The 20,098-nt window shown below is 43.4% G+C and overlaps 1 non-coding gene across 1 annotated transcript; it reads left to right on the forward strand.

The window, feature by feature from the left end:
* Window positions 1–12,747: 12,747 nt before the first annotated feature.
* On the forward strand, window positions 12,748–12,821 carry trnat-ugu (transfer RNA threonine (anticodon UGU)). Its single transcript has one exon. It is a non-coding gene; the product is annotated as a tRNA-Thr (tRNA).
* Window positions 12,822–20,098: the final 7,277 nt, after the last annotated feature.

The following is a 20,098-nucleotide window of genomic DNA, read 5'->3' on the forward strand; positions in this document are numbered from 1 at the left end:
GACCCATGTTGTGTGGTTGTTCTTCCCTTTTTCAGACTTCGTCAGCAGAGAGTTCAAGGAGTGTGTCTGGTCCATTTCCCACACATCTGCCCTCCCCTCTTCCCATCCCTCCCAGAAACGCAACAGGTTTCCCCTTTTCCTTACTTTCCACCCCACCTGCCTCCACATCCAAAGGATTATCCTCCGCCATTTCCACCACCTCCAGCGTGATGCCACCACCAAATGCATCGTCCCCTCGCCTGTCAGCATTCCGAAAGGATCATTCCCTCCGCAACACTCTGGTCCACTCCTCCATTATCCCCAATACCTCGTCCCCTTCCCTTGGCTCCTTCCAATTCAATCGCAGGAAGTGTAATAGCTTCCCTTTTACCTCCTCTCTCCTCACGATCCAAGGCCCCAAACACCCCTTTCAGGTGAAGCAGCGATTTACTTGTACTTCTTTCAATTTAGTGTCCTGTATTTTCTGTTCACAATGCGGTCTTCTCTAAATTGGGGAGACCAAACGCAGATTAGCTGACTGCTTTGTAGAATACCTCCACTCAGTCCGAAAGCATGACCCTGAGCTTCTGGTTGCTTGCCATTTCAACACTTCCCCCTGCTCTCATGTCAACATTTCTGTCTTTGGCCTGCTCCAGTGTTCCAGTGAACATCAACGCAAGCTCGAGGAACAGCACCTGATCTTTCGAGTCGTCACTCTACAGCCTTGTGGACTGAACCTTGAGTTCAATAACTTCAGAACATGACTGGTGTCAGGCAAACCCCCCCACCCCACCTGCCAAGACTGAGGCACACATGATTTTTGCCACATGAACATTAAAACTTAAAATTGCAAGCGCCTGACTGGAAAGAAATTTGCAGAGTAACAAACAGTATTGAAACAAAGGGACGCAGTCTTTTGCTTCCCCAATACACAGCACAAGTGGTCAGACCAGTTTTAGTCACATGACTAGTTGGCTGTTGGTTTTTTGAACTTGCCACAGATTTGAACTCAGAACACCATGTGCTCCCGGATGGGGCAGACCCTCTCCAGTCCTGCCTGCCTCCATCTCTTTCCCACAGAACTGAACCTTGTGAAAACATGTGAATCTCAAAGAGAGAAAAGTCTCCAACATGTACAAGGATTAAGTAGAATACTGGGCCCTACGAAATGCAAGAATTACCTACAAAAGTGCTATACCGTGAGCTCGAAGCACAGTAACAAGATATTGCCTCAAACTGTTCCACTTTATCTTTTATTTTTTCTGCCCCTAGCTGCATCTGTATATCAGGTGTGCATGCTAGCATGGGTGCATCGTATATCTGTCGGCAGGAACCGTATTAAGTTTAAGCAAGTTTAATAAGTTGCACTTTTCTTCTTTAAACCAAAGAAAGCCTGTTTATGTTCATTTCTTTGCATTATAATTGGAAAGCTGTGAACAAGGATTCACAAAAGGGGGAGCACAAAACACAGTGTGTTTAAAACCATGTGCCTGTTTTTCATGTAGTCAGAGCTTCTCATTATTCTGCTATTAACACTCTCTCTGGACAAATGCTTTGTCTTTGACCACAAGCATTAACGGAATCTTTGCCTTTGTCCCAGGACCACTTTGTTATTTAATCTTTCCTGCCCTCTGCCCTATCAAACACCTTCCCCTTTGTTCTCTCCCACAGGCCCCTCTCCTTCACTTGTTTAAAACCTAATTCTTTTCTAACCTTTGGCAGTTCTGATGAAAGGTCACAGACTTGAAACTTTATCTCTATTTCTCTCTCCACAGATGCTGCCAGACCTGCTGAGTATTTCCAGCTGCTTTGTTTTTATTTCAGATTTCCAGCATATGCAGTATTTTGCTCTTACTATATCAGAAAGTCTCTCCTTGATTCAGGACTCTTACGTCTCTCCAGCGTCTCGCTGCTAAAGATTGAACTTTATCTCATTTCACTCGCAGCTCAGGGTCAGTGTGGATCAGTGGGACTTCTGGCTGTCTCCCGCTTCACATTCCATCAGTGCTGAGAAAACAATGGGAAATATTACTCATGTTGTGTTCTGTAAATTTTGACAAACACTTGAATGTAAATATTGTCTTCCAAAGCAATGAGCAAAGGCTGGTTTTATTGTGTGGCTGAAATAGATCAGCTGGATTTGCATTGCACTAAAAATCGCAGTTCTTGGTTCAATCCCAGGTTTTGGCACTTTCAACCTCTCCTGTGCCTTTTTCTTTGGCTCCAATTGTCAAGCTGCATGATTTACTCTGAAATTAGCACCAGAGAACCAAGGCACCAGCGAGCATGAGGAGCTGAAATTAGCACAGATCAAATCCACTTAATACCTCTGACTGAAGATGGTTGCAAATGCTTCAGTTTTGCCTTTTGCACTGACGTGCTCAGAACCACCATCATTGAGGATGTGGGTGTTTTTGGAGCCTCCTCATCTTGTTAGTTATTAAATTATCCGCCACCATTCACGACTGGATGTGGCAGGACTGTGGAGCTGTGATCTGATATCCGTGCATGGAGTAGCAGGATGTATGGAGAGTGATCCTGAAGAGGGTGACCGAGCCTCGAGTGGAAGCTTTCTGTGGAGGTGCAGGAGTAGGCCATTCAGCCCCAGTGTTTTATAAAGGTTTAGTATAACTTATTTGTTTTTACTCTATGCCTCTATGAATAAAGCCAAGTGTCCTGTTTGCTTTTCGCAACATTTTCAAACCTTCTAAGATTGGTGCTCATTGTCTCATTCTTCCTCCCAAACTTTATCACTTTACACTTCTCTGTGTAAAATTTTATCTGCCACGTGAAAGCCCATGTTGACAGTTCTTTTATCTTCTCCTGAAGTGTGTTACTGTCACTGGCATAAGACGAAATTCCCCAGCATTCTTTGATGCAATCTCCATGGAAAGAGCAATCTTGCACGCCAGCTGAAATGTAGGATTTTGCGTGTTTAGTATCTTTTCTCATCCAACAAAAAAGCACAAATCTGTCTCGTAATGTGCGGTCTAAGAATGTACCAAAGTTGCAATGTAGTGATAAATTCTTCAGTTCCACAATGTACTCACCAACTATTTCACTACTTTTCTGCTTTCTGGTTCCAAATTTCTAGCTTGCCGTGATCTCTAGTGGCTTAGGGTTAAAATGTTCCTCCAACTTGGTGAATATTGTTTTGAATTCACATCTTTTGCCTTGATGGGAGCAGGAAGATTTGTTAGCATGTCATCCACTTCCAGGATAATTTACATTCGCAAAATTACTTTCTTGCCCACAAGAATTGCCTTATTCTGAGTCTCGACCTCTGCACTTTCAGCTTCAAGTTCCAAAATGTTATTAGCTCTGAAAAACATGTCCATTCTTTCAATATATGAGCTGAATGGTTCTCGAGCCCTCTCATGAGTTCCGAGCCTTCTGATGTGTCCCCTGGGTGCAGCCATATTGTCCCAAATAATCACTTTGAATCTGATGCACACTAAGACCCTGCGGTAAAGGCCTGATCGTTTATGAAATTGAAACCCGACCCGGTCCGACCTGACAACATCCAACCTGAATCTGACCCGGGCCCGAGTCCTTTGATTTTTTCCCGCACCCGACCCGACCCGACCCGACTACCATAATACATTTAATTATATCAAACATACCTTGTCCAAATGTTGTGATCCTCCATTCCGAAAGCTGGCTATTCCTGCGGAATCATGCAGAAGTTCCCTCCCTGAGCAAGGCAGCACTGTGTCCGCCTCCAGCCCGACCCGTCACGAACCCGAATGCCGGACACGGTCGAGAGACCCGACCCGAACCTGACACATGTCATCCGGTCTGGTCGGAGTCGGGTCGGGTCGCCATGCTTTACCCTAGGGCATCTCATTCAACTGAGGAGACAGTCTGTAGCACAGGCTTCACATAATCCACGTAAAATCTCCACCATCTGAGCAGGTAGGTCACCAGGAGCTGGCTGTTCTTGTTCACTGCAGTCCCTGCTGCTGTTTGCTGCCTATATTTACAGACTTTTATCTCATCCTCATCACCATTTTCTCCAATATATTCAGGGGGCATCAGCAGAGAAAATGGACATCAAATGCGACAAGTGCAAGGAAATGTTTATTTACAATATTACATCATAAACATAATATACAAAAACATTACATGTGTGAAACACGTCCCGATCAAGATGTGTCTGAATAAATGGATCCCCTCACAATAAACACTGTCACCTTTCAATATTTAGCGGACGAGTGTGAGGGCCAGATGTGTGTGATTCCCACAGTAATGTGTTTGTTCAAAGTTCAGGAAAAGATGGAGATATGAATAATTTACAGGGAAATCTTTGAAGCATATCTCCATGTCTCTCACTCACAAAGATTTGCAAACTTATGGATTCAGAAAGAAGCCAGAGACAGATAGTCCTGCAATAACCTGCAACTCCAGGAAAGGATGCGTTCGAGATTTTGCCCTGTAGCTTAGTTGGTTGAAGTCTCTATCTAATAAACAGCAGAACCTAACTTCAAACCCCAACAAAGCCTCACTGCAGTGAAGAAACGGAAAGTTATGATTTAAAGATTACTCTGTCAATCATTCACATCTCTGTCTTCCCCTGAACTTCAAATTCAAATTTGTTTGTGAAGTTGAGTCACACGTTAAGACAGCACAGTCTTTGTCTTTGTGAAAGAAGTGATTTGGGAATGGCTGTTTGAAACTGTCCCTCCTTGCACAGAAATTCAATGCAAATACTCAAATCACCCACAATTTCCACGAGAGAAATTTGTCCACAATTGCATTTGACGTGAAACCGCCTCAACATTAATCTCACTGAAGCAGAGTGTGACCATGTTGTATGTTTCAGAGTGTTGGTGCCATTATGTGTCGCTTTTAACCGAGACTGGGACACAACGCAAGGTTGATCCAAGGTTGGAATATATTATCATTCAGGAGCAAGAAAAATCAAAAGGAACCAAATAAGAAAACCCAGTCTCCAGATTTGAGAATCTGTTGATCCGCTTTGGGAAAGTGAATCAGAGCAGAATGAAGGGTGAACTGTCCGACTGCCCAGAAGAGATGAAGACACAACACAGTCAGCACATTCCGCTGGTTTACGATGCTGGGACATTCCTCACACAGATATTATTCAACCCAATGTCAAACATTCTTGTAGCTGATAATTTACGCTAACGATTGAAGGACTTTCTCATGTGGTTACCTAGTGGTAAGAAGATATTAAACTTAGTTTCAAACAATCCAGCTGCGATAAACTTTGAATTTTTCTGCCTGTTATAAACATTATTTGAAGGGTCTCAGTGACAATGTTCAGTATTGATGAGAGTGGGGTCTGGGTGAGTAACTGCTGAGCGTGACAGGGTCAGGACTGGATGAAGGAAGTTCTCTGACACTCTCTCTCTCTCTCTCTCTCTGATGGGTTTGAGTTGGTTCACAACTGGCAGCTGTTGGTGTTTCGATAAATGAAGGAGCTTCCCTCGAACCATTCTTTTTTATTCACAGTGTAGTATAAGGATGTAAAGGGTTAATGCTGAAGACAGTGGGATCAACCCCTCCCACTGTCAGAGTGATGATGTAACAGTCACATGAGATGAGGTTTGGGAGAAGAGAGAGCAGCACCAAGGATGCTAGCTTAGGAGGCTTGATGAGTGTGTATATAGTATTGTGTAAATTAGAAAATAGTTCTTAGTTCTTTCAGCAGGAAATGTGTCCCGAAAATATCGAGAAACTCACAAATTTATTATTCAGGAGTCGGAACACAGATATTAACTCCAATTTACAGTTCTGGGTTCATTTAACAAAAAGAACATAGAATAATATTGCTTACTGATTGAAATCCCCCAGTGAGGAGACAGTTAAACAGTTGGGGCATCCTTTGATCCAAGGTTTTGGCAGCATTTGCAACTTTTTTTTAATCCAGCTTTGATGGACGAGTGAAAAAACTGAAAACACTGAACAGTTCCATTCTTCCTTCTTCCCTTCTTTCCATCAGTTTCTCTTTTCTGTCCCAGACCAATATAATGATGAGAATCCCAATTTAATCTGCTGTTTCTGGTGTTTCATCCATTCCAATAAAAATTCAACATTCCAATCAAATCTATTTGTTATTCCACAGTGTCTCTCCATGTGTTTTATTCTGTTGTATTCTCTCACAGTCTGTTTGATGATCAATGTTACATCTCACTCTCTGTTCTGGTGAAAATCAGAAGCAGTGATATCTGTTTACACCGCCTGACAAGTTGGCTGAGGCTGTGCCTCGCTGATCACGTGGAGTTGAAGCAATTCTTCCAGTCAGTTAGTTAAGTTGTCATTTCATGAGAAATTCGAAGTCATCATGACTTTGTCAGTGACCTAATGGTTCAGGTGTCTGAGTGATGTTAATCATGATGTGATCAAATGATTGTATGTTCCAGTCTTTCCGTGGTGGATTTTCACACTGAGTCGAAACGTGTTGGACATGGTCTGGAAATGTTTCACACCGCTCCATTCGCAACAGGACATAACCTGATGTGATGGAAATTTCATTTACTTACAGAAGCTACATTTCCATCACTGCACATCTGGCTGCACAGTCAGGATCTGTGTGAAGGTGACGGTTGTGCTTTTGTGACTTGCCAGGTGACGAGGTGGCTGACAGGTTAAGGCGATGGGCTACTAATCCGTTGTGTTGTGCACGCGTGGGTTTGAATCCCATCCTTGTCGTTAGTTTATCAACTGCCTGTTGCATTCTTGTTCACAGCTTCAATGTAAAGTCGGCCTGGAAACCTGTTCTTGTCAGTATCTTGACGGTGGTTCCAGAATTGTTTATACTTTATTAAAATTGAGACAGACAATTGGAATTCTTCACCCAAATTGGATTGGAATGAAGATCAAATAGGGATCACGAAACGGAGCAGGATTTTCCCTCCCCTCCTTCCTTCCTTCCATCTTTCCTTTCCCTGGATTTCCACCAAGTGAACGACTAACGGGAAAAGCAAATGGCGAGGGAGCAGAAGCAGCACATTATCCTTTGGCAAGAAATTGATTTTCAAATCTTCTTGATAGATTAAGTGAGTGAGCAATGTTTTGGCAGATGGAGTTTAAAATGAGGGGTCATCTAGTACCTACGAAAGATAGATCAGAGTGTTTTTTGTTAAGTGGTGAGATGATAGAAACTGCGGAGGCGCAGAGACCCGAATACTGAATCACTAAAAGCTGGTGGACTGGTAGAAAAATAATGTGAAAAGCGAACCGAACCTGAAGATTGGAACTCATGTTGTAGTTATATAAAGCTCTGTGCTCCTGAAGTAAATGTCCAAACCCAGATTGTGGGGAATCTGTGGAGAGTGATTTGTTTTTTATTCATTAATGGGCGCGAGTATCGCTGATAAGACTGGCATTTATTATCATCCCTAATTGCCCTTGAGAATGTGGTAGTCAGCTGCTTTCTTGAACTGATGCAGTCCATATGGTGCAGGAACACCCACAGTGCTATTGGGAAGGGAGTTCCAGGATTGTGACCCAACAACAGTGAAGAAATGGCGATATAGTTCCATGTCAGGATGGTGAGTGACTTGGAGGGGAACCTTCAGGTAGTGAGTTCCCATGCATCTTCTGCCCTTGTCCTTCGAGGTGGTAGTGGTCACGGGTTTGGAAGGTGCTGTTGAAGGATACTTGGCGAGATACTGCAGTGCATATGGAGATGGTACACGCTGCAGCCACTGTGTACTGGTGGTGGAGGAAGTGAATGTTTAAGGTGGTGGGTTAGGTGCCGATCAAGTGGGCTGCTTTCTCCTGGATGGTGTTGAGCTTCTTGAGTGTTGTTGAGTGGGATGTATTCCATCCCACTCCTGATTTGTGCCTTGTACATGGTGGACAGGATTTGAGGTGTCAGGAGGCGAGATACTTGCTGCAGAATTCCTAATCTCTGACCTGCACTTATAGCTGCAGCATAGATGTGACTGGTCCAGTTTAGTTTCTGGTCAATGGTAACCCCCAAGATGTTGATGGTGGGGGATTCAGTGATGATTATGCTGCTGAATATCAAAAGGTAGATGTTTTGATTCTCTCTCAATCGAGATGTTCACTGCTTAGCACTTGTGTGGCCAGAAGGTTGCTTGTCACTTATCAGCTCAAGCCTGAAGTTGGTACAGGTCTCGCTGCTTGTGGGCACAGACTGCTTCAGTATCTGAGGAGTTAAGAGTCATCAGCGAACATTCCCACTTCTGACTTATGTTGAAGGGAAAGTGATCAATGAAACAGCTGAGGATGTTTGGGCCGAGGACACTACCCTGAGAAACTCCTGAGGCAATGTCCTGGGCTGAGATGATTGGCCTCCACTAACCACAACCATGTTGCTTTGTGTGAGATATGATTCCACCACGTGGAGAGTTTTCCCCTTGATTCTCATTGACTTCAATTTTGCTCGGGATCCTTGATGCCACACTCACTCAAGGGCAATCACTCTCACCTCTCCTCTACAACTCCACGCTTTTGTGTCTGTTTGAACCAAGCTGCAATAAAAAGTAAGAACAGAAGAAATATTAGCAGGAGTAGGCCATTTGGCCCCTCAAGCCTGCTCCACCATTCAATAGGATCATGGCTGACCTGATCATGGCCTCAACCCCACTTTCTTGCCAGCCCCCCATAACCCTTGACTTCCTTGCAGATAAAGGTCTGTCAAACTTAGTCTTGAAGACATTCAATGACCCAGCCTCCACTACTCTCTGTGGTAGAGAATTCCAAAGATTAATGACTCTCTGAGAGAAGAAATTCCTCATTTCCTTCTTAAATGGAAGACCATTATTCTGAAACTGTGTCCCCTAGTTCTAAATTCCACCATGAGGGGAAACATCCTCTCAGCATCCACCCTGTCAAGCCCCCTCAAAATCTTATATGTCTCAATACGATCACCTATCATTTTTCTCAACTCCAATGAGTATAGGTCCAACCTGATCAACTCTCCACATAAGACAACCACTTAACCAGAGGAATCAATCCAGTGAACCTTCTCTGAACTGCCTCCAATGCAAGTATATCCCTCCTTAAATAATGAGACCAAAACTGTACACAGTACTCCAGATGTGGTTTCACCAATACCCTGTACATTTGCAGCAAGACTTCTCTTCTTTTATACTCCATCCCCCTTGAAATAAAGGGGAACATTCCATTTACCTTCCTAATTATTTGCTCTACCTGCATGTTAACCTTTTGTGATTCATGGACGAGGACACCCAGATCCTTCTATACCGCAGCATTCTGTAGTCTCTCGCAATTTAAATAATATTTTGCTTTTCCGTTCTTCTTACCAAAGTGGATAACCTCACATTTTCCCACATTATACTCTACCTGCCAAGTATTTGCCTGGAGTCGAGGAACCCTGGCAGAACCTAAACTGAGCATCGATGAACAGATTATTGCTAAGTGTCTGGTGCTTGATAGCACTGTTGATGACATCTTCCATCACTTTTCTGATGATTGATAGGAGACTGATGGGGTGGTAATTGGTCAGATTGGATTTGTCCTGCTTTTTTTTATGGAGTGGGCACACTTGGGCAATTTTCCACATTGTCGGGTAGAAGCCTGTGTTGTAACTCTACTGGAACAGTGTGGCTGAGAGCGCAGCTAGTTCTGGAGCACAAGTCTTCAGTACTAGAGCCGGGATGTTGTGAGGGCCTATTGTCGTTGCTGTATCGAGTGACTTCAGCTGTTTCTTGCTATCATGTGGAGTGAATCGAATTGGCTGAAGACTGGAAACTGTGATGCTGGAGACCTCAGGAGGCCGAGACGAATCATCCACTGAGCAATTTCTGATGGAAGATGGTTGTAAATGATTCAGCTTTGGCTCCACCATCATTGAGGATGGGGATTTTTTGGATCCTCCTCATCTGGTTAGTTATTTAATTGTCCACCATCATTCATGACTGGATGTGGCAGGACGAAGGACCTGTGATCTGATCATGAGGGAGATATCCATGCGTGGAGTGGTGGGATCTATGGAAAGTGATCCTGAAGAGGGTGTCCGAGCCTGGAGTGGCGGGATCTGTGGAGAGTGATCCTGACGAGTGTGTGCAAACCTGGAATGGAAGCTTTCTGTGGAGGTACAGGAGTAGGCCATTCAGACACAGTATTTTATAAAGGTTTATCATAACTTATTTGCTTTTACTGTATGTCTCTATTAATAAAGCCAAGTGTCCTGTTTGCTCTGAGAAGCCTTTTCAAACCTTCTAAGATTGGTGTACATTGTCTCTCTGTTCTGGCACCCACTTTAGAATTGTAACATTTCATTTATATGGCCTCTCCTTATTCTTCCTCCCAAATTGTATCTCTTCACAATTCTCTGTGTAAATTTTAACTGCCATGTGAAAGCCTATTTTATCAGTTTTTTGAAGCTCCCCTGAAGTGTGTTACAATCACTGGCACAGGATGAAATTCTCGAGCATTCTTTGATGCAATCTCCATGGAAAGAGCAATCGTGCATGCGAGCTCGAATGTGAGATTTTGTGTGTTCAGTATCTTTTCTCATCCACCAATATAAGCACAAATCTGTCTCATAATGCACGGTCCAAGAATGTGCCAAAGTTGCAATGTAGTGATACATTCTTCATGCCACAATGTACTCACCAACTGTTTCACTGCTTTTCTGATTTCTGCTTCCAAATGTCTAGATTGCCGTGATCTCTAGTGGCTTCCAGTTGAAATGTTCCTCCAACTTGGTGATGATTGTTTTGAATGGCACATCTTTTGCCTTGATGGGAGCAGGAAGATTTGTTAGCATGTCATACACTTCCAGGATAATTTCCATTGGCAAAATTGCTTTCTTGCCCTCAAGTTTTGCCTTATTCTGAGTCTTGACCTCTGCACTTTCACCTTCAAATTCCAAAATTTTATTAGCACTGAAAAACATGTCCATTCTTTCAATATATGAACTGAATGGTTCTCAAGCCCTCTCATAAGTTCCTCACCTTCCGATGTATCCCATATGTGTGCAGCCATATTGTCCCAAATAAGCAATTTGAATCAGATGCACAGGAAGACCCTGCGGAATCTCATTCAACTGTAGAGACATTCTGTGGCCCAGGCTTCACACAATCCACCTACAATCTCCACCATCCGAGCAGGTAGGTCACCAGGAGCTAGCTGATCCTGTTCACTGCAGTCCCTGCTGCTGTTTGCTGCCTATATTTACAGACTTTTATCTCATCCTCATCACCATTTTCTCTAATATATTCAGGGGGCATCAGCAGAGAAAATATACACCAAGCGTGGCAAGTGCAAGGAATTGTTTATTTGCGTCATTATGTCATGCACATAATATACAAATACATTCCATGTGTGAATCATTTCTTGAGCACTTTTATACCATATGTGTCTGAATAAATGGAACCCCGTCACAATAAACACTGTCACCTTTCAATGTTTAACGGAGAAGTTTGACGGCCTGATGTGTGTGATTCCCACATTAATGTGCTTCTGCAAAGTTCGGAGAAAGATGGAGATATGAATAATTTGCAGGGAAATCTTTAAGCATATCTCCATGTTTCTCACTGACAAAATTCTGCAAACACATGGATTCAGAAAGAACCTGAGTGCAAAATCAACAAAAATAAACACAGCCTGAGAGACTTGCAATAACCTGTAGCTCAGGGAAAGTACATGATGTTATGGAAGTGATTTTGAATTATTTTTTTGTGAAATTCTTTTTGAGGAATTCATCGTCAAACTTAATAAATGTCAGACCAGTTCTTTTTCAAGAGGGTACTGAAAGTACTAATTTGGCAACTATGTTTACTGGTTGTCACATGACTCAAGTTAAATGTAGAACAGAAACCCTGGGAACAGGGGGAAATGTGAACAGAGAAGTCAGTTGCGTCTCTTGATTGGACAAACCCGGCAGCAGCAGCACACACCGAAGAGGGCAGAAAAATCACAAGCTTTTATTTGTAGCAGTCATTGTGTTTTACCTTCTGGAGTGAGCAGCTGATAAAGTTAGCCTGAAGAAGTGTCAAGGAAGGAGAGAAGATCACAACCCACGTTGTTTGCAGCAAATCTTTAAAAGACACTGAGAACTTCACTGTGTCAATTCATCTCTTCTCCTGTCTTTGAAGAAAGCCTTCCAAAATTAATTCTCAACACTGCCTCTAAAAAACTGTTCTAAAAGACCCTAGTGACCTGTCTACGCATACTCAGAAGTTAGACTGTATGCCAGTTTTGGAAAAACATATCTCATCTGCTGTTTTCTTCAGGAATGAACAAGTAATCAGCCCAAGTGTTGTTTTTGTCTTTAACAGAACTCAGAATTGTAAAAAATAATTATTTTTTTTCAGTTAACCAGTGTATGTGTGTGTGTGCGTGTGTGGGGCTGTGGTAAGAAAGGGGCTGTAAATGTTGGTGAAGGTAAAAAGGGAACTTTTAAAATTTCTACCTGTGTATTTATGCTTTATTTCATGACTCGTTAAAACTTGTTCTGTAATAAACTGATAATTTTGCTGTTCATTAAAGAAACCTGGTCAGTGTCTTCTATTCTGGGAAGAACAGAGTATATGATTGATTGTTTCAGGAAGTGGGAAAAGTTAAAATATATGTTGTGACCTGTGGAGAAGTGGGATGAGAATATATAGAAGGGAATGAAGAAGGGTCATTGACCTGAAACGTTAACTCTGCTTCTCTCTCCACAGATGCTGCCAGACCTGATGAGTATTTCCAGCGTTTCTTGTTTTTATTTGAGGTTTCCAGCATCTGCTGCATTTTGCTTTGATATTGATGTTATATGAGAATAAATAGTGCACTCCTCTGATTTAACTTGCAACAACATCTGGCTCTGTAGCTTAGTTGGTTAAAGCACCTGTCTTGTAAACAAGAGATCCTGCGTTCAATTCCCAGCAGAGCCTTGTTTCTCATTTGTGATGTATAAGTTACCTTGTCAATCACTTCCATCTGTGTCTTCTGAACTTTCAGTGAGAATTCAAATTACGTGATGAATTTTCGTCACAAGAGGAAACAGCCTTTGTGAAGGATGTGAGTTTGGAATGGCTGTTCCTCCTTATCCAGAAATTCAGTCCTGATATTTCAAAGGCAACTTCTTTGATACAAGTTTGTTCACAGTTGCACTCAATCTGGAAAACAGCTCGACATTAATGTCACTGAAGGAAAGTGTGACTGCGTTGTATGTTTCAGAATGTTTGTTTTGTGATGTGTTGCTTGTGACTGAGACTGGGACATGACGCAAGTGGGAGGGTTGATCTGAGGTTTGGAGTATTTGTCAGTCTGGAACAAGAAAAATCAAAGGAACCAAATAAGAAAACCTATGTCTCATGTGGTTACCGAGAAACGGTGAGAAGATATTAAACTTTGTTCTATTCAATAAAGCTGTGTGAACAATGACCTTTCCTGCCTTTTATAAACAGTATTTGAAGTGTCTCGGTAACAATGTTCAGTGTTGATGAGAGTGGGGTCTGGGGGAGCAGCTGCTGAGTGTGACATGGTCAGGACTGGATGCAGGAAGTTCTCTGACAGTCTCTCTCTCTCTCTCTCGCTGATGGGTTTGAGTTGATTTTCAACTGGCAGCTGTTGGTGTTTCGATAAATCAAGTTCCCTCCACCCATTCTTTTGGACAGACAGTGTAGTATAAGGATGTGAAGGGTTAATGCTGAAGACATTGGGATCAATCACTCCCACTGTCAAAGTCACATGAGATGAGGTTTGGGAGGTGAGAGCAGCACCAAGGATGCTAGCTCAGGAGGCTTGATGAGTGTGTATATAGTATTGTGTAAATTAGAAAAGAGTTCTTAGTTCTTTCAGCAGGAAATGTGTCCCGAAAATATCGAGAAACTCACAATTTTATTATTCAGGAGTCGGAACACAAATATTAATTCCAAGTGACCGTTCTGGGTTCATTTAACAAAAAAAGGTAGAGAATAATATTACTCACTGATTGAAATCCCAGTGAGGAGACAGTTAAACAAGTGATCTGTTGGGGTATCCTTCGATTCAAGGTTTCTGCAGCATTTAATCTCCCTTTTTGGTGAAATTCTCTGTTATATGCAACTTTTTTTTTATCCAGCTTTGAGGGGCAAGTGAAAAAACTGAAAAAAGTGAGCAGCTCCATCCTTTCTTTTCTTCCTTCTTCCCTTCTTTCCATCAGTTTCGCTTTTCTGTCTCAGATCAATAAAGTGATGAGAATCCCAATTTAATCTGTTGTTTCTGGTGTTTTATCCTTTCCGATCAGAATTCAACATTCCAATCAAATCTATTTGTTATTCCACAGTGTCTCTCCATGTGTTTTATTCAGTTGTATTCTCTCACAGTCTGTTTGATGATCAATGTTACATCTCACTCTCTGTTCTGGTGAAGATCAGAAGCAGTGATATCTGTTTACACCATCCACCAAGTCGGCCTGAAGATGTGCCTCGCCGATCATGTGGTGTTAGGAACATAAGAACATAGGAGCAGGAGTCGGCCATTCAGACCATCGAGCCTGCCCCGCCATTCAATATGATCATGGCTGATCATCCACTTCAATGTCCTTTTCCCCACACTTTCCTCATATTCCCTTATGTCATTTGTATTTAGAAATCTGTCAATCTCTGCTTTAAACATACTCAACGACTGAGCTTCCACAGCCCTCTGGGGTACAGAATTCCAAAGATTCCCAACCCTCCGAGTAAAGAAATTTCTCCTCATCTCTGTCCTAAGGAGCTTCCCCCTTATTTTGAAATTGAGCCCATGGTTCTCGACTCCCCATCCAGATGAAACATCTTAGCTGCATCTACCCTTACTGTCCTTTAAGTATTTCGTAGGTTTCAATGAGATCACCTCTCATTCTTCGAAACTCTAGAGAATGCAGCCCCAGTTTCCCCAATCTCTCTTCATAGAACAGTCCCACCATCCCAGGAACAAGTCTGATGATCCTTCGTTGAACTCCCTCCATGGCAATAATATCCTTCCTAAGGTAAGGAGACCAAAACTGCACACAGTACTCCAAGTGCGGTCTAACCAAGGTTCTATACAATTGAAGCAAGAATTCACTACTCCTGTACTCAAATCCTCTTGTGATAAAGGCGAACATACTATTAGCCTTCCTAAATGCTTGCTGCACCTGCATGTTAGCTGTCAGTGACTTATTGACATGGACACCCAGGTCACCCTTATATTCTATACCTCAGCTAATAAAGGAAAGGATTCCATATACCTGCTGAACCACCTTATTGACCAGTCCTGCTACCTTCAGGGATCTGTGGTCATTCACTCCAACGTCCCTCACTTCCTCTGCACCGTTCAGTGTTCTCCCATTAATTGTGTATTCCTTTGCCTTTTTTGACCTCCCAAATGCATCACCTCACCCTTGTCCAATTTGAATTACATTTACCACTTCTCTGCCCACCTGACCATTCTACTGATATCTTCCTGCAGTATACAGCTATCCTCCTCCCTATCAACAACACGGACAATTTTTGTGTCATCTGCAAACATCTTGATTGTGCCCGCTACATTTATGTCCATATCATTAATATATGCCACAAAAAGCAGGGGACCTAGTTCAGAGACCTGTGGAACACCACTGGAAACAGTCCTCCAGTTGCAAAAACACCTGTAACCAATTCCTTTTTGTTTCCTGCCACTGAACCAATTTTGTGTCCAGCTTGCTACATTCCCCTGCATCCCATGTGCTTTTATTATTTTTAACCAGTTTGCCATGTGGGACCTTGTCAAAAGTCTTGCTAAAATCCATGTAGATCATATCAACTGCACTATCCTCATCAATCCTCCTTGTTACTTCGTCAAAAACATTCAATCAAGATAGTCAGACAGGAGCTTCCCTTAACAAATCCACGCTGACGATACTTGATTAATCTGTGCCTTTCTAAGTGACAGTTTATCATGTCTCTCAGAATTAATTCCAATAATTCGCCCACTATTGCGGTTCGGCTGACTGGCCTTTAATTATTTGGTCGATCACTCGCTTCCCTTTTCAACAATGGTGCAATGTTAGCAATAAAAACAAAAAGTGCTGGACATACACAGCAGTTCTGGCAGCATCTGTGGAGAGAGAAACAAAGTTAACATTTCAGGTCAGTGACCTTTCATCAGAACAGAAACGTTCACTTTGCTTCTGTCTCCACAGTTGCTGCCAGATCTGCTGTGTATTTCCAATACAACTAGTTTTTATTTCAGATTTGCAGCATCTGCAGAATTTTGCTTTTATTGCAGTGTTACGAGACCTCCAATCCTCTGACATCAAACCTGTATCCAGTGAGGGATTGGAAACTGATGGTCAGACCTTCCACTATTTCCTCCCTGACTTCTTTTAACAGCCTGGGGTACATTTCATCCGGCCCTGATGATTTATCCACTTTCAAGGATGCTAATCCCATTTATACTTCTTCTCTCCCTCAGTTTATCATGTCCAATTTTTCACACTCCTTCTCCTTAATTACAATATCTGCATCACCCCCTCATTTGCGAAGACAGTAAATATTCATTAATAAACATACCAACATCTTCCACACTGACAAATAGGTTACATTTTTAGGTCTTTGATGGGCCCTACTCTTTCCTCAGTTGCCTCTGACTGCAATGTATTGATAAAACATCTTTGGATTTGTTTTGATTTTGCTTGTCAATATTCTTTCATGATCTCTGTTTGTTCTTCATCGCTACTCCCAAATATCTCTAGTCATGTCAAAACACAACTTATCAGAAGGGGAATTTGAACCCACCCCTGCAGAGAGAATTGTGATCTGATTGCACCGTCTCAGACTGCTCGACCATCCTGACTACCCCATGTGTACGTTTAATGCTGACGAAATTATCCATTCATTGTGAAAGTATTTGTGAGATTGTGGAAATGTCTGGAAGAGGAAAGACCAGCGGGAAAGCTCGGTCCAAGGCCAAATCTCGCTCCTCCCGGGCTGGACTGCAGTTCCCGGTGGGCCGTGTTCACAGGGTCCTGAGAAAGGGCAACGATGCTGAGCGTGTGGGTGCCAGAGCCCAGGTCTATCTGGCTGCTGTGCTCGAGTATCTGACCGCTGAAATCCTCGAGCTGGGTGGTAACGCGGCCCGGGACAACAAGAAGATTCGAATCATCCCTAGACACCAACAGCTGGCCGTCCTCAATGATGAGGAGCTCAACAAGCTGCTGGGAGGGGTGACCATCGTTCAGGGTAGGGTGCTGCCTAATATCCAGGCCGTGTTGCTGCCCAAGAAAACCAGCACACCGGGCACCAAAACCAAGTCAATCTGCCAGGATTTATTCAAATACTCAAAGGCTCTTTTCAGAGCCACCCACAGTATCTGAAAGGGCTGATTACTGTCTGAAGTCTGCTGTACCCACACCTCTGCCTATCCCTCTTCATCTGGAACATCCAACGCTATCTTTCATTCCTTTCACCATTATGTGTTTAACTAGCCTCTCCTTATAGTCAGTCCATTATCAATGTACTAATGAAATGATCTGTGTCAGTGCTGGCAATTTCCATAGGATCATAGAAAAATTAGGGCACAGAAGGAGCCCATTCAGCCCATCGCGTTTGCTCTGGCCGAAAAAACTAGACACCCAATCTATTCCCACCTTCCAGCACCTGATCCGTAGACTTGCAGGTTACAGCGCTTCAGGTGCATGTCCTGGTATTTTAAATGAGTTTAGGGTTTCTGCCTCCACCACCATTCCTGGCAGCGAATTCCAGACACCCACCACCCTTTGGGTAAAAACGGTTCCCCTCATGTCCCCTCTAATCCTTCTACCAATCACCTTAAATCTGTGCCCCCTGCTAACTGACCACCCCACCAGGGGAAACAGGTCCTTACTGTCCACTCTGTCTAGGCGCCTCATAATTTTGTACACCTCATTCAAGTCACCCCTCAGACCCCTATGTTCTAAGGAAAACAACCCGAGCCGCTCCAATATTTGCTCATAGCTGCAACTTTCAAGCCCTGGCAACGTTCTTGTAAATCTCCTCTGTACTCTCTCCAGAGCAATTATGTCCTTTCTGTAATGTGGTGACCAGAACTGTACGCAATACTCCAGCTGTGGCCTAACCGCCGTTTTATACAGTTCTAGCACTACATCCCTGCTTTTCTATTCTATACCTTGGCCAATAAAGGAAAGCATTCTATATGCCTTCTCCACCACTCTATCTACATATCCTGTCACTTTCAGGGACCAGAGGATGCAGGTTTGGAAGGTGCTACCTGAGTAGCCTTGGTGCATTGTTGCAGTGCATCTTGTAGATGGTACACACTGCTGCCACTGTACGTCAGTGGTGAAGGGAGTGAATGCTGTGGATTGTTGGAGAATTTTCTGAGCTTTGCTAATTATTTCTTAACTTTGTCAAAATAGAGAAACAGGACGCAGCTTGTAGCTAACCTAACCAATGATCAGGAAATGTAGACAGAGCAACTGACCACAATCATCTGGCTTAGGAAGGGACAGAGCTCATGATGGATATTGGGGAAGTGAAAGCAGAGTATTCGTTACTGACTCTTCCGCTTTTATCATGTTTGTGCAACCAAGCCAGAAGTAACGGCCAAATATAGTACCTGGAGTGTGTACGTTAAATAGGGAACAATAGCTTGTTATGCTCGAATTAACGCTCTACTGACCTCGGACATTGCAAAGGGCACAGAGCTGCAGGTGGTCTTGTGGCTGTCCTGTGGTTTATGCTTAATTGTGAAACTGCTAGCTCTGCTTCTTTTATACCATATAAGTCCACGGCGATTTGTAGTTGGCGGGAGCAGCACTGGACTGCATTTAGGGAAGGTGTGCTCCCCCATGATATCATGCAATAAAAAGTTTGTTCTCAACGTCTGAGTCCGGAGAATTTGTTCAACAATTGGGCACAATCTGGATTTTCTTCAACATGGACGGGGTGCCAATCAAGCGTGTTGCTTTGTCCAGGATGGTGTTGAGCTTCTTGAATGTTGTTGGAGCTGCACCCATCCAGGCAAGTGGATAGTAATCCATCACATTCCAGACTTGTGCCTTGTAAATGGTGGACAGGCTTGGGGAGTCAGGAGGTGAGTTACTCACCGCATGCTTCCTACCCTCTGACCAGCTCATGTAGTCACACTATTTATAAGGCTACTCCAGTTCAGTTTCTGGTCAATGGGAACCCCCAGGAAGTTGATAATGGGGGATTCAGCGATCGCAATGCTGTTGAATGTCAATGGGAGATCGTTAGATTCTCTCTTGTTCGAGATGGTCATTGCCTGGCACTTGTGTGGCGCGAATGTTACTTGCCACTTTTCAGCCCAATCCTGGATACTGTCCAGGTTTTGCTGCATTTCTACATGGACTGCTTCAGTATCTGAGAAGTCGCGAATGGTGCTAAATTTTGCAATCATCAGTGAACATCCCCACTTCTGACCTTATGATTGAAGGAAGGTCACTGATGAAGTAGTGAAGAAGGTTGGGCCGAGGATACTACCCTGAGGAACTCCAGCAGTAATGTCCTGGAGCTGAGATGATTGACCTCCAACAATCACAATCATTTTCCTTTGTGCTAGGTACGATTCCAACCAGTGCAGAGTTTTCCTCTTGATTCCCATTGACTCCAGTTTTGCTCTGGCTCCTTGATGCCATACTCAGTCAAAAGCTACCTTGATGTCAAGGGCAGACACTCTCACCTCACCTCTTGAGTTCAGCTCTTTTGTCCTTGTTTGAACAAAGGCTGTAATGAGGTCAGAAGCTGAATGGCCCTGGCGGAACCCAACTGAGAGTCGCTGAACAGGTTATGCAAAGCAAGTGCCACTTGATATCACTGTCGATGACATCTTCCATCACTATACTGATGATTGAGAGTAGACTGATGAGGCAGCAATTGGCTGGGTTGGATTTGTCCTGCTTTTTGTGTGCAGGACAGACCTGGGCAATTTTCCACATTGCCGAGTAGATGCCAGTATTGTACCTGTACTGGAACAGCTTGGCTAGGGGCGCGGCAAGTTCTGGAGCACAGGTCTTCAGTACCATTGCCGGAATATTGTCAGGGCCCGTAGCCTTTGCTGTATCCAGTGCCTTCATTCGTTTCTTGATATCACGTTGAGTGAATCGAATTGGCTGAATACTGGCATCTGTGATGCTGGGGACTTCAGGAGGAGGCCGAGATGGATCTTCAACCCGGCACTTCTGGCTGCAGATTGTTTCAAATTCTTCATCCTTGTCTTTTGCACT

Source organism: Heterodontus francisci, chromosome 50, assembly GCF_036365525.1.
Source record: "Heterodontus francisci isolate sHetFra1 chromosome 50, sHetFra1.hap1, whole genome shotgun sequence".
Classification (NCBI taxonomy): Eukaryota; Metazoa; Chordata; class Chondrichthyes; order Heterodontiformes; family Heterodontidae; genus Heterodontus; species Heterodontus francisci.